The 12,744-nt window shown below is 35.5% G+C and overlaps 1 long non-coding RNA gene across 1 annotated transcript; it reads left to right on the plus strand.

Moving 5' to 3' along the window:
* The first annotated feature begins 3,895 nt into the window (after positions 1–3,895).
* On the plus strand, positions 3,896–6,928 carry LOC149501599 (uncharacterized). The gene is made up of 3 exons (XR_016324106.1): positions 3,896–4,643; positions 4,784–5,076; positions 5,411–6,928. It is a non-coding gene; the product is annotated as an uncharacterized LOC149501599 (long non-coding RNA).
* The last annotated feature ends 5,816 nt before the right edge of the window (positions 6,929–12,744 follow it).

The following is a 12,744-nucleotide window of genomic DNA, read 5'->3' on the forward strand; positions in this document are numbered from 1 at the left end:
AAATAAATATTTATTCGTTAAAATTCTAATATGTTATTTTTAACTTTCCATAATGCGTGAGGTGTGGTCTCGTAATCCGTCGTCAACCGTTATTCCAAAAACTTCAGTAGTTCGGTTCGAATACTAAATAAAGCATAACATAGCACAAAAACATAACAGTATGGCAAATGATTTATATAAGGATATAATTTAGTACACTGTGTATTAATATCGATTGAGAACTTAACTGAAAACTATTGTGGTACGGCCAAAAAATATTTGCACTTTTCCTCAACAAAATCGTCGCAAATAACACAAAAACAAATTTTGAACAGAAAAACTCGCATCTTAATTGAAACAGCCGAAAACACTAGTACTGACCGCATAAGAATCAAGCAAGCATCATGAATGGGTAACAAAGCTGACCCTTGTCAAATCCTTTCAATCCACTTGCTAACAACTCTTGACAATTGGATCGACCGCAAAACCCGAACTGCTGACAAACATTGAAGCAACATGTTGCAGTGTACTGTATTAAATATAAAGCCGTTGTGTTGGTTTATTAATAAGTTCAAATTTACTATTAACGCACAAAAGACACTGTGAAATGGGTGCTTTTAGTTTTGCATAATTTCTTTCTTTGGGCACTTATCTAAGGGAGCCCGTGAAGCCAAATGTTTTCGAATTGTTTTTTTTTATTTTATTTATTTATTAGACATTAATATTCGTTGCCGAATTTAATGGCTAAAGTATTTTCTACCAGTCAACCAGGGGAAATACAGAAAAAAACGTGGTAGGTGTATAGGTTAATAAATTAATGGAGAAATAGATGCTAGACCATATACCACATTCACTATATTTAGTACTAACTATAGTGAGTGTGGTTTTGATATTGAATGTTTATTGATTTGAATGTTCATTTGAATTTTTTGATCAAAACATTCAGTATTTTTTTTAGTAAATACATGGAATATTATAGTTACTTTTTTTTTTTGTTTAAGAATAAAAATAGGCACCCGTGGTATAGACGTATCTCTGCAATCAAAGTGGTATTTTTTTAATACCTTTATTAACGAAGTCCAGTTAATAAGTCAACAAACTCTTTAAAGTCATTTTTCACTGCGTCTCGGCTATTGAATTTTTCCCTGCCAAAAAGTCCAAACTTTGGAAAGTAGAAGTCTATCGGCGCGAGATTTGGTGAGTGCGGTGGACAACACAAAAATTCCAACCTTAGCTCTTGTATCTATTTATTTTTAGGAAGAAAGGTTTACTGATCCTTAAGCCTTTCTAGTAACACCAGGACCAGTGGGCGAGAACAGCCTCAACCAGGAAAGATGAAATTTGTTAACAGTTGCCCGAGCGCCTCCGAAGGATAACTACCAGCTTAAAAGGAGCTGTTTCGTGAATGCATCTTTAAACGGGTTGAAATTACGACCCGCTATCAAGATCCGGTAAGAAACTCAATGGTAAGAAACTCAAACTACATGCGACGACTACGGTTACTAGGGTCCCTATGCCTACTCGTGACGCAGCTGTATGCATCTAATAAAAGTGTTAGTGGGTCGGGCTTGTAGCTTAGATACCATCTGTTGTGCCGTATGAGGTTGAGCGTTGTCATGTAGGAGCAGCGGGAATGAACGATTAATCAAGGCTGGTTGGAGATTCGCGAGCTTCTCCATCATCGTGCCCAGTTTTTTCTAATGCAGATTTTCAGTAATGCTGGTGCCGTTTTGTAAAAATCTGTGATGTATTATACAAGCACTACACCACCAAACAGTGACCATTACTTTTTAAGGAATACGCTTTCGTTTGAGGCATTTTTAAGTGCTGAACCGGGGTCTAATCGACATGATGACCGCTTGCGATTATCAAAAATAAATTATTTTTCATCACAAGTGACAATGCGGTTCAAAATCCATTATTTTCTCTCTGTTTTAAACAATGCAAGGCTTACCTTAACGCGTTCGTCGCGCTGGCGATTATTCAGTTGGTGCAACACTCTCATAAGGAGTACTTTTTTATCTTTTTTTTTATTGCTTAGATGGGTGGACGAGCACACAGCCCACCTGATGTTAAGTGGTTACTGGAGCCCATAGGCATCTACAATGTAAATGCGCCACCCACCTTGAGATATAAGTTCTAAGGTCTCAGTATAGTTAAAACGGCTACCCCACCCTTCAAGCCGAAACGCATTACTGCTTCACGGCAGAAATAGACGGGGTGGTGGTACCTACCCGTGCGGACTCACAAGAGGTCCTACCACCAGTAATTACGTAAATTATAATTTTGCGGGTTTCATTTTTATCACGCGATGTTATTCCTTCACCGTGGAAGTCAATCATTTGTTAAGTACGTATTTCATTAAAAAAATTGGTACCCGCCTGCGGGATTCGAACACCGGTGCATCGCTAGATACGAATGCACCGGACGTCTTATCCTTTAAGCCAGGACGACTTCTACTATTGCCTTTAACTCTTCGTTGATAACTTTAGTTTCCGGAAAACTACAGCGCCCATTTTTTAGATCAAAATAATGAGTCATGTATTTGTTAATTCCGTACACGTCATTAGCGTTGTGAGCCGTTTTTGTGGCATTGCTGCCGCGACCGAACTCATATTCCATAATTACTCGTATTTTTATCGTGTTTATTTTGATTAAAAAGATACAAATGTAGGGAAAATAGAATTCCATTTTTTTAAATCAAATTACATTATTACAAAAAGGCAACTTCATAGGTAAGATAGGTAAAGATGGTAGAAATATTATAAACCTCACACTTTATTGCTGCTAAATATCAGACTAGCTCAAGGCATGTCCAGTGTTAAATGTTTACAAAAATTCGAAATGTCGCCACCCACTTAGCGACTTAATGGTTGAAATAACACATACCTTTAATGAAGAAAAAATCTTGTTTGGTAATCAAATATTTCAATGAACGATTTTTTAAAAAATATTAAAATCCAAAAAGCTTTACAGTCGTTGCCACTAAGATTCGTCCATTCAATGATAAAACTATTAAAAACTCATTTTGAAATGCGTTACATTCGTGTGAAACTGCTGACACAGCGCCCATAATAAATTTTCAAATCGCCAACAGTAGTAGTAACTTCGTAGTAATATATTAGAAGAAGAAGAAGTAAATCTTTATTCGCCAGAAATATAGTTTACAAGATATTGTGGATATAGGACATAGTTTCATATATTTCGCCTGTTTAGGCATGCGAAAATTTAACTTATTTTTATATTAATTCTAACACAAAATTTATTAAATCTACCTATTTTTACATTTTATCACTTCTTATTCTAATGTTTTATTATGTACAACACTTATCATTTAAAAATTCTTGCACACTACAATAAGCCTTATCTATTAGCCGTAAATATAATTTTCTTTTAAATTGAGTTAAAGTTAGTTAAAGTTAAAGTTAGTTTTGTGTTTTACTTGTAAACACGTGTCTGGGCTACGGATCATTGAAATAATTATACATTTAATTTGTCTTTATCACCCGAGTGTGCGAGTTCGTAAGTAATACAAATGTTTTGAAGGCAAACAATTCGTAAAGTATTGTAGAGGGTGTTGCTGTGTGCGGAATTTTCTCGAATAAATTATTTGTTTAATATTTTTCTCGGCTTACTCATCTGTTAATTAAAACGATATTTACTGCAGCAGTAGTGCGTTTCGGTTTGAAGGGCGGGGCAGCCGTTGTAACTATACTTGAGACCTTAGAACTTATATCTCAAGGGTGGCGTATTTACGTTGTAGATGTCTATGGGCTCCAGTAACCACTTAACACCAGGTGGGCTGTGAGCTCGTCCACCCATCTAAGCAATAAAAAAAAAAGTACAATGTAACTTATACGTGGTGGTACATTCGCTTGTTTAGAACAATATAGGTGACTTTTTTTGACTTTTAATCATAGTCAACAACAAAAAAACACAAACTCTACATACGTTCGGATACAAACATTTATTAGTACCAATGAAATTCAAAAACAACACAAGAACATGTCCAATCTAAAAACAACAATAAATATTACAGTCGATATTTTGATAAACGAAACATCAAAATTCCCGTTCAATTGTTGAAATTCCGTAACAAAGTTCGATGTTACAGCAACACAGAACAGAACCGACTTGGTACCGATACGAGAAAATGAAATGAAATATGACTATTGTTATTGTTTTGCAAAGTTTCCGTTTAGTTCTGATATATTGGGTAGCTTATTTATACATTGATTATTTACAATTGTACGAACGCAATATGTTGAGCGAAGCCGCAGCTGTATCACGTATTTCGCAGACAATTAGCAGAAGACAAATATTGTGCAAATATTGCTGTCAACTGTCCATTTCGTATTACGGACTTACAACAAAAAAGCAGATCGCGAACCATCACTAGTGCTGCCTCTGCAGAGCGATTTGTGAAACTTTAGTGCATTCTTTTCCATACAACTAACAACAACTGGCTTCTCTAATATATTAAGTGTATAATCTATGAACTGGCTTAAAGTCGGTATTACGGATGCTTTTGTCTGCCACACAACAGCAGATATTTAGCAATTTCGTTTGTCAAATTTGCGACACCTTTTGTATCTGGTGCTGAATTGTTGCTAACTATCTGCAAGTGTAAAATTTGTGAAATTAAATTAATTAACTTGATTTAGGTAAGTGTAATTGGTTTAGATCTTTATTTGTGTTTGTGTTTTCCATAGTATTAACATTAAATACCACGCTGGGCAATTTAAGTACATTACTAATGTTGAGGTTATAAAGTTTATTTTTTACAAATTAAAATTTCTTCTAGGTATGTACTATGGACAAAGCTCAAATAATAAATGGGGCTTTGGAGTCTAAGGAAATTAGGTCGGATACATACGAATCAGTGCGTTTGCGACGCTATCTTCGTGATCAAGCCTGACGCCTTAATCTATTCATACTAGAAACCTGTGGGAATGAGCTTTTTGCATTTTGAGTTAAACTTCAAGTAAATCCAATGCCATTAGGGAAGTGGCTATGGCATTAAACAATCTTCCAGTTTTATTGAAACATTTAAAGTTTCTGCAAACAGTACAATGGGTCACAAGTTATTATAAATGGGTAAGTTAAATAATTATCTTATAGTATAGAGCACAAGAGTTCTACTGATTTTACAATTTCCACGAGTCAATCATATAGATCAGTTATATTCTTGAAGCTTTATAACTATAGCTATATTTTGCTATATATACTTAGCTATATTTTAAACAGAGTTCTAAGAAATGTCAAGTCCTGGTGAAACTGGAAAGGCCTTCAGGCCACCATTAATCTTTCCTACATAATTTTTTTTTAATTCAAATTTTGTCTTATTTTTATAGTACATAGATATTTGAACAATAATAATTTTGTGATTGAAAACATAATATAATAGTAAATAAATTTCTTTTCATTATAGGTTTTACAATAAATTTGGCTTTTCTGGGGTTTCGGGGTGTATAGATGGCACTCATTTGCACTTATCAGATCTTCTGTATATGAAGAAAGGTTTTAGAACCGCAAGCATTATCATTTCAAGAATGTGCAAATAGTAAGTATTTTGCTGAAGCCTATCATTCACAATAACAAACATTTGATAGTACTTATCTAAAGAATTACATTTTTCAGATCTGTGATAGTGATCTTAACATTTTAAGTATTGATGCAACATTTCATGATACATTTGTCTGGCTTAACACAACTGAATATGCCTATGCAGGACCTGCACCATAATAGTGAAAAAGTTTGGTTTTTAGGCAAGTAAAACATCATGAGCTCTGTCTCAGTAACCTGACTACAAATTAATACTCAATCTAAAAGTATATTTAAAACTGGGAAGGCCGTTAATATATAGTACTATAGTAATGTTTATTGTCATACCAGGAACACTGTTGACCATTGTGAGTATTGAAAGCCAGTTGGAGATGCTTGTTGGTACATAAGTACTGCATTATGATCATCATATGATGGCCAATACCATAATTGTTAGCTTGTATTGCATAACATGGCAAACACACATGGGTTTCCAGTGCCCCAACTCTCTGACGAAGATGCTGAAATTGATGTTTCTTATCAAATTCATAACATTGTATTTTTTGGGAGAGAAGAGGAAACACAGCACTTAGCACCATGTCAACATTCAAGGGTGGTTCAATTGGATTGTGGAGAACAGACATTAAATTTAGTCCAACCTCTGTATTCTAGTAATTTTATGTAGATATTTTTAAAACTGCTGTTCTTAATTATGTGAACTGAGAGGGCAAGAATAGCCTAATTATTTCTGCCTATAATTTTTTAATTGTGCTTAGTGGAAATATACATATTTCCTTAACATTTTTGTGTTTATAGTAAAGGATGGATTCATAACTATTTGAAAGCAAAATTGTGAGGTTGTTTTATTAAGACAATGTTTTAATCTGTCATGCTCAATTTGTTCTGTATCATTTTATCTTTATATTAACCCCGTTTGTATGTTGTGTTGTTATATATATTATTGTATATACTGCTGTTTTAAATAATAGAATAGAATGAATAACAAATCGACTAGTAATTCATAATTCTTCTAGATTTTGTTGGATACTTACATGAATATTACTTACAAAATGAAAAACATAATTCATCATTTAGACAAAATGTGGATCAACCACCACTGATTTTTGTTCATTGTGATAATAATAATAATATAAATATAAATATTTACTAACAATCACGCCACGTTAACTGGTCCTGTGATAAGTTCGTAAAGAACTTGTGTTACAGGTACCAGATAACGGAAATAAATGTAGGATTTTTATTATACACATACATATATTTAATATACATCCATAACCCTGGAAAATAGCGACCATGTCACTTACCACTACACCAGACGGCCGTTAGATATAAATTTTTTTGTGTAATTTTGTTTTATTTGAATAATAATTCTTAAATTAGGAAATCGTAGTTTGTTTGTAATACATGTCCAACTTCTTGCCGCATGAAATTGAAGCCACAATTGAAATATAATATCGACTGCCGATAACTTCAAAGAAACATAACTGAACTTGGGGCCGAGGTAAGTAGGATGATAGCAAGGTGATAGCTCTATAACCCTATAGACTAGAAGCAGAACATGCCAAATACTGTGAATACAATATTGTGTATATTACAATGAAGCTAAATACTGGTATTCTACTGGTGGTAGGACCACTTGTGAGTCCGCACGAGTAGGGACCACCACTCCGCCTATTTCTACCGTGAAGCAGTAATGCGTTTCGTTTTGAAGGGTAGAGCAGCCGTTGTAACTATACTGAGACCTTAGAACTTATATCTCAAGGTGGGTGGCGCATTTACGTTGTAGATGGCTATGGGCTCCAGTAACCACTTAACACCAGGTGGGCAGTAAGCTCGTCCACCCATCTTAGCAATAAAAAAATTAATAGTTATTTTGAAATGCTAAGTTGAGAGTAGTTTTATTAGCGTAAAATATACTCATTAGTGTCGTAAATTTTACTGTAGTACCAGCCTAAAGTAAAACATATATTTGGATTTGCTTGACTATTGTAACAAGCGCTATTTCGTTTTTATGGTAATATAAACTATTACGGACTCAGCTAAAATTAAAACAAAATTTAACTTATTATTTTAAACAAGGTTTTTGCCGATGTTGGTCAATTCCTTGAATTTTTTTATATATCTCAGCTGGAAGATGCGCGGCCTCTGCCTGCGTACGAGCAGCCTCTGCTTAAATGAAAGCTGCATGAGCCAGTGGTTCGCCTTAGTTTCCATTTTCTCCTCTTTCTACAACTACAGCTCACGATGTGTCTACTCTTGTTTGTTGTCCGCTATAGTCTAGATAATATAATGATTGATTAACATTCTTACTGCAGTGAGTGAGTGCAAAGAGTACCTGGTTATTGAATACAAATAACTTACTAAATATCGGCCTGATATTTGCAATGAAGCTTCTCTTAAGATGGCTTCGTCGACGAAAAACTGGGCTAATTATAAAAATAAATATTTATTTATTGTCTTAAAATATTAGATTCATTTGTTTAAAAATAATATAGAACATTAAGTTAATGTCTGACATGCAGTTTCCTATTCACGTCATATTGCCCATGACCTGGGTGAACATTATTTTGAATAGTCTGCACAGCTTTTATTTCCCTTCAAGCTGTGAAAGAGTGCACTATATTTCTGGTATTCAAATCAAAGCCTACTCTTGCCAAGTCAAACAAATCCACTATCTACCTATTACTTGATAAAGAATAGCAGCATCTCGCCTAGAATATCATCGACTGGTTGTTCTAGCGTTGTCGGCCTCATGTCGGCGTGAGATGGATCTGTTGTACACGTTATTATTGATAAAACCATAAAACTAAATCATTTATTCTAGAATTTACTATTTAATTTGAAATCGTCGTGGCCTAAGCGGTGTAGTAGAGACGGCCGACTTTCTAATAAAGATGCGACTGAACCAGTGTTAGAATCCCGCAGGCAGATATCAATAAATCCAATGAAACACGTATTTGACATAAATACATGGAAGACTTCCATGATTAAGGATTCATTCATCTTTTATTTAAAATCAAATTAGCAAATATTCTTTAAGAAATCGTTGGTGGTAGGACGTTTGATTAACCCGCAAGACCACCATTCCGCCCATTTCTACCGCGAAGCAGTAATGCGTTGCAATTTGAAGAATGGGGGCAGCCGTTTTGGTATACAGTTGAAACTCAGACCTCGTTTCTAAAGGTGGGGGCGGCATTCACGTTGTGAGGTCTATACCACTTAACACTAGATGGGTTGTGAGCTTATGTACTTACTTAATTGATAATGAAATTAATAAATTAGGCTATAATTTTGATCCATTCTTTTTTAAAATAGGTTCGTAACGTAAACAACTATCTGTTTACAAATTATCAAACGATTACAAAAAAAAAATGTTATCAGTGTTTGACACGACACAATTACATTTTTATAGCTATTATTCAAAATAAAGCAAAAATTATTATTAGATCACTTATTTTTAGTAACGCTTCATCGAAAAGAACAGAATTAGCAGCTCTCACTTGGCGTTTCAAACGTGAATTCCACTTAAACATTTTGAAATGTTTATATGTAACGCGCTTTTATAAATTCATTTGCCGGTTTGTTCAGCAAAAAAAAAAGTAATGTGGCTTTTTAGTGCCAATTATTGCTACCCGATTGCGACTGGCGCTAGTTGTATGACAGAAAACTGCAGTAAGCGGTAAGCGAACAATCGCGGTACGTGATACGAAATAATTTGACGTTTTGCGATCGGTCGCGACGCGTCTGCACAACATCTGCAAAATTGTGGCTGTCGCAAATTTTTACGTGATCAGGGGGCCGATAACTTCAGCTTTGTAATCGTTGATTTTAATTTGTTTATTTATACCTAACTTTATATAAAAATATTTACATAAATGATGGGACATGGGTTTGGCTCTAAATAAATGTATTTTAATTGTACTTAGATTGACTTTTTTTTCCATTTGACAGTTAACTAACTTAAATCAATTAATGGGAAAGTTTGATGATAGTTTTTCTTTTTGGAGTTAAATACAATTTTTTTTAATAACATAGTGAGATGGGTTACTTTGTAAGTGAGGATTCCAAACAATTGATATCCATAAATCTGTTTATGTTTTTTAAACACTCATAAGTATATATGAGGCTGTCAGCACAAAATGGCCTAAACTTACCATAGTTAATATGGAGATAATGAGGTTTAAACTTACTTTTACACTGCTTCTAGGCAAAAACAATACGCGCAAAGATAATATTTATAAGGCCATCTATTATCACTCACAAGAGATCCTACCACCAATAAAAAACACTTTCTTATATATGTAAAGTTTCTAATGTCAACGCCGGAATGTATACTGTCTTAGACGTGCCTGCTGTTTCAGCTGCGTTTATTTTCTAATCAAGAACAAAATTAAGCACGTTGCCAGGATGCAGGATAAAGAATTACTTGTGTCATTCTGTGCTCTTCACAAACTACCAGTCGATTTACAGATCCGATGGTACGTAAAATCACGAACCAACGAGCTCACTGTCGTATTTATTAGAGCGTACATACCCGGTATTATCCGGGTCATATGATAAAAAGTACACTATATGTCCAGGTTTTATTTGTGCGAAGTTTTATGCAAATCCGTGCAAATGTTTTTTGCGTGATTCAATAAGACATTTTTGTGATATTATTGTTACTAGCTGGTTTTCAGATATAATAAAAATCTCACCTAAATATTATTTAAAATTCACATTCACAATTTGCTTTCTTTATGTGATCCAGTCTTCGCTTCACTTTGATCTACCTTCATGTCGTCTATGCCACGCGTTTATGGTGATTTCGTCTTTACCATATTCCAGAACATTCCTGATAAGACTACAACATTCTCGAATGGTCTAGACTAGTCTTGTCGATGTCGAAAACCTCCCCGGGATCATTGATACAACTGGACCACCGTTCCACGACAAGTGGCTCTACAGATACCGACTTAATATTATGTACTGATTTTACATATAGCATACTTATTATATTTACATAAAAACATATGTTAGATTCATTCGCGATGCGGCTGCTCTTGATGTGTTAGATCTCCTCTGGAAGCGATTTGGCAGCTGTTAGCAAATTATATCCCTCATGGCTGAGCCTGTGCTGGCCTTCCTGTCCTGCTGAAACTGGAATGTCTTTCGGGCCAACAGTAATTTTTCTTAAATAACGTATGTGACCACACATAAAGAAGCTTATCCTAATTTCGAATGCCAAAGACTTGTCTCCATCCGGAATTCTAACTGAAGCCCCGTGGTACAATAGTTAAGTTTCCACGACCTCTCTTCGTAGGTACATAACATACATATCTTCAGTAAAATCTCGAATTAATTTAGTGATTTTATATTATCAGTTTCGAATATTTCACAGTTTACGATATAATTTAATTTGAAAAGCTTCTAACGTCTTTTGTAATCTATCTTGACAGTGACAGACAATAGCGTAGTTTAAAACAAAAGGAAGCAATCCATTAACCGCTGGCGCCAAACGTCAAACCCCGAAAACACCAACTGAAGATTTATTTACCTCAATATCCATTACCTGTGTCGTGCGAAGTCTCGTAACTCGAATGCGGCGTATGCGAAAACTGTTCGATCCTTCGGCATTCCCTTAGGACCGCGTCATATCCCTGATATTCAATAAACCGAACTAACTCGTTTAGCTTTCGTATGTCGGACCTTCCCCGGGAATCCCAGGCGCATTGGAAGACCATCTCGCCGCCAGGTCGTCCTCTCAATATTCGAATAAGAGGACTATTCAAATATACGCTAGAATGAAGGTTGCGTACTGATATTTGAATCATAATGGAAACTTTTGCCACGTTTTGGATTTACTTTTTTTTTTATTGCTTACATGGGTGAATGACCTCACAGCCCACCCGGTGTTAAGTGGTTACTGGAGCTTATCTACAACGTAAATGCGCTACCCACCTTGAGATATAAGTTCTAAGATCTCAGTATAGTTACAATGGCTGCCCCACCCTTCAGACCGAAATGCGTTAACTGCTTCACGGCAAAAATAGGCAGGGCGGTGGTACCTACCCGCGCGGACTCACAAGAGGTCCTACCACCAGTAAAAAATTATTTGTTTTTTTTTTAGCAAAATCGTGTGTCTGAGGTTACAGTTCGAGCCCATGGACATTACAACGTGAACGCCGCTGCCCGCCTTGAGACATGAAGTTCAAATACCAAATGCAATGGTTAACGGCTGTCCCACCCGTGGCGGTAGCTATTATAGGAGACAGAATATTTAACAGACGCCTGAATCTCGCTAACGACATTTTCAAGGTAAGTTTGCATAAGTTGTCACAAGTTCCGAACATTCGGTCTGTTGGCCTACCCTGAAATTTCACCCGCTCGGTGGGAGCTCTTCACTTTTTTCATGTTTCCTCCCATGCTTCAACCCGCATTCCGAATTTCTGTCTATTTTTGAATAACATCGTCCATATTTTTTCAGATTAATGTCACTAGTATGTGTTGAAATACTTGAAGAATATGTGAGAGATAAACGTATTGATATTTTTTGGACACTTTAACCGATTTTTACTCTTGATAGATACTGGTTGTGAGGTATGAGATGGCTAGGGACCATCGCCCTGTCTATTTTTGCCGTGAAGCCATCACGATTTTGAGTTTGAAATATAATAATAATAATAACTCTTTATTTGATACCACATGTACAGAGTAAGCATATAAAACAAATAATAGACGGTCACATAAATTGGCGGCCTTAATATCCGACAGTATACATTGAAACATTGTCCATATCTCTCTAGGTGGCTGTATTATCTTTGTGATATCCTGTTAACACCAATAAGATCATAATCTAGGCTATCTGTGCTTAAAAAATGAAAGGAGATATTGGGCTGGATAGTGACACTCACATGTCCTAGCGCGTCATTATTTAGTTTACCAACAAGATAATTAAGAAACAAAAGAATCGCTTCAATGCCGGTTTTTCCAACGTTATGACTCTAATATCGACTCTATTATAGGGTTAAGTAAAAATATTGAATAGCTTACATATACTATCGTATAATAAAAATGAAACCCGCAAAATTGTGGTTTGCGTAATACTGGTGGTAGGACCTCTTGTGAGTCCGCGCGGGTAGGTACCACCGCCTTGCCTATTTCTGCCGTGAAGCAGTAATGCGTTTCGGTTTGAAGGGTGGGGTAGCCGTTGTAACTATA

The sequence above is a fragment of the Bombyx mandarina genome, chromosome 13 (genome assembly GCF_030267445.1).
Source record: "Bombyx mandarina strain Sakado chromosome 13, ASM3026744v2".
Lineage (NCBI taxonomy): Eukaryota > Metazoa > Arthropoda > Insecta > Lepidoptera > Bombycidae > Bombyx > Bombyx mandarina.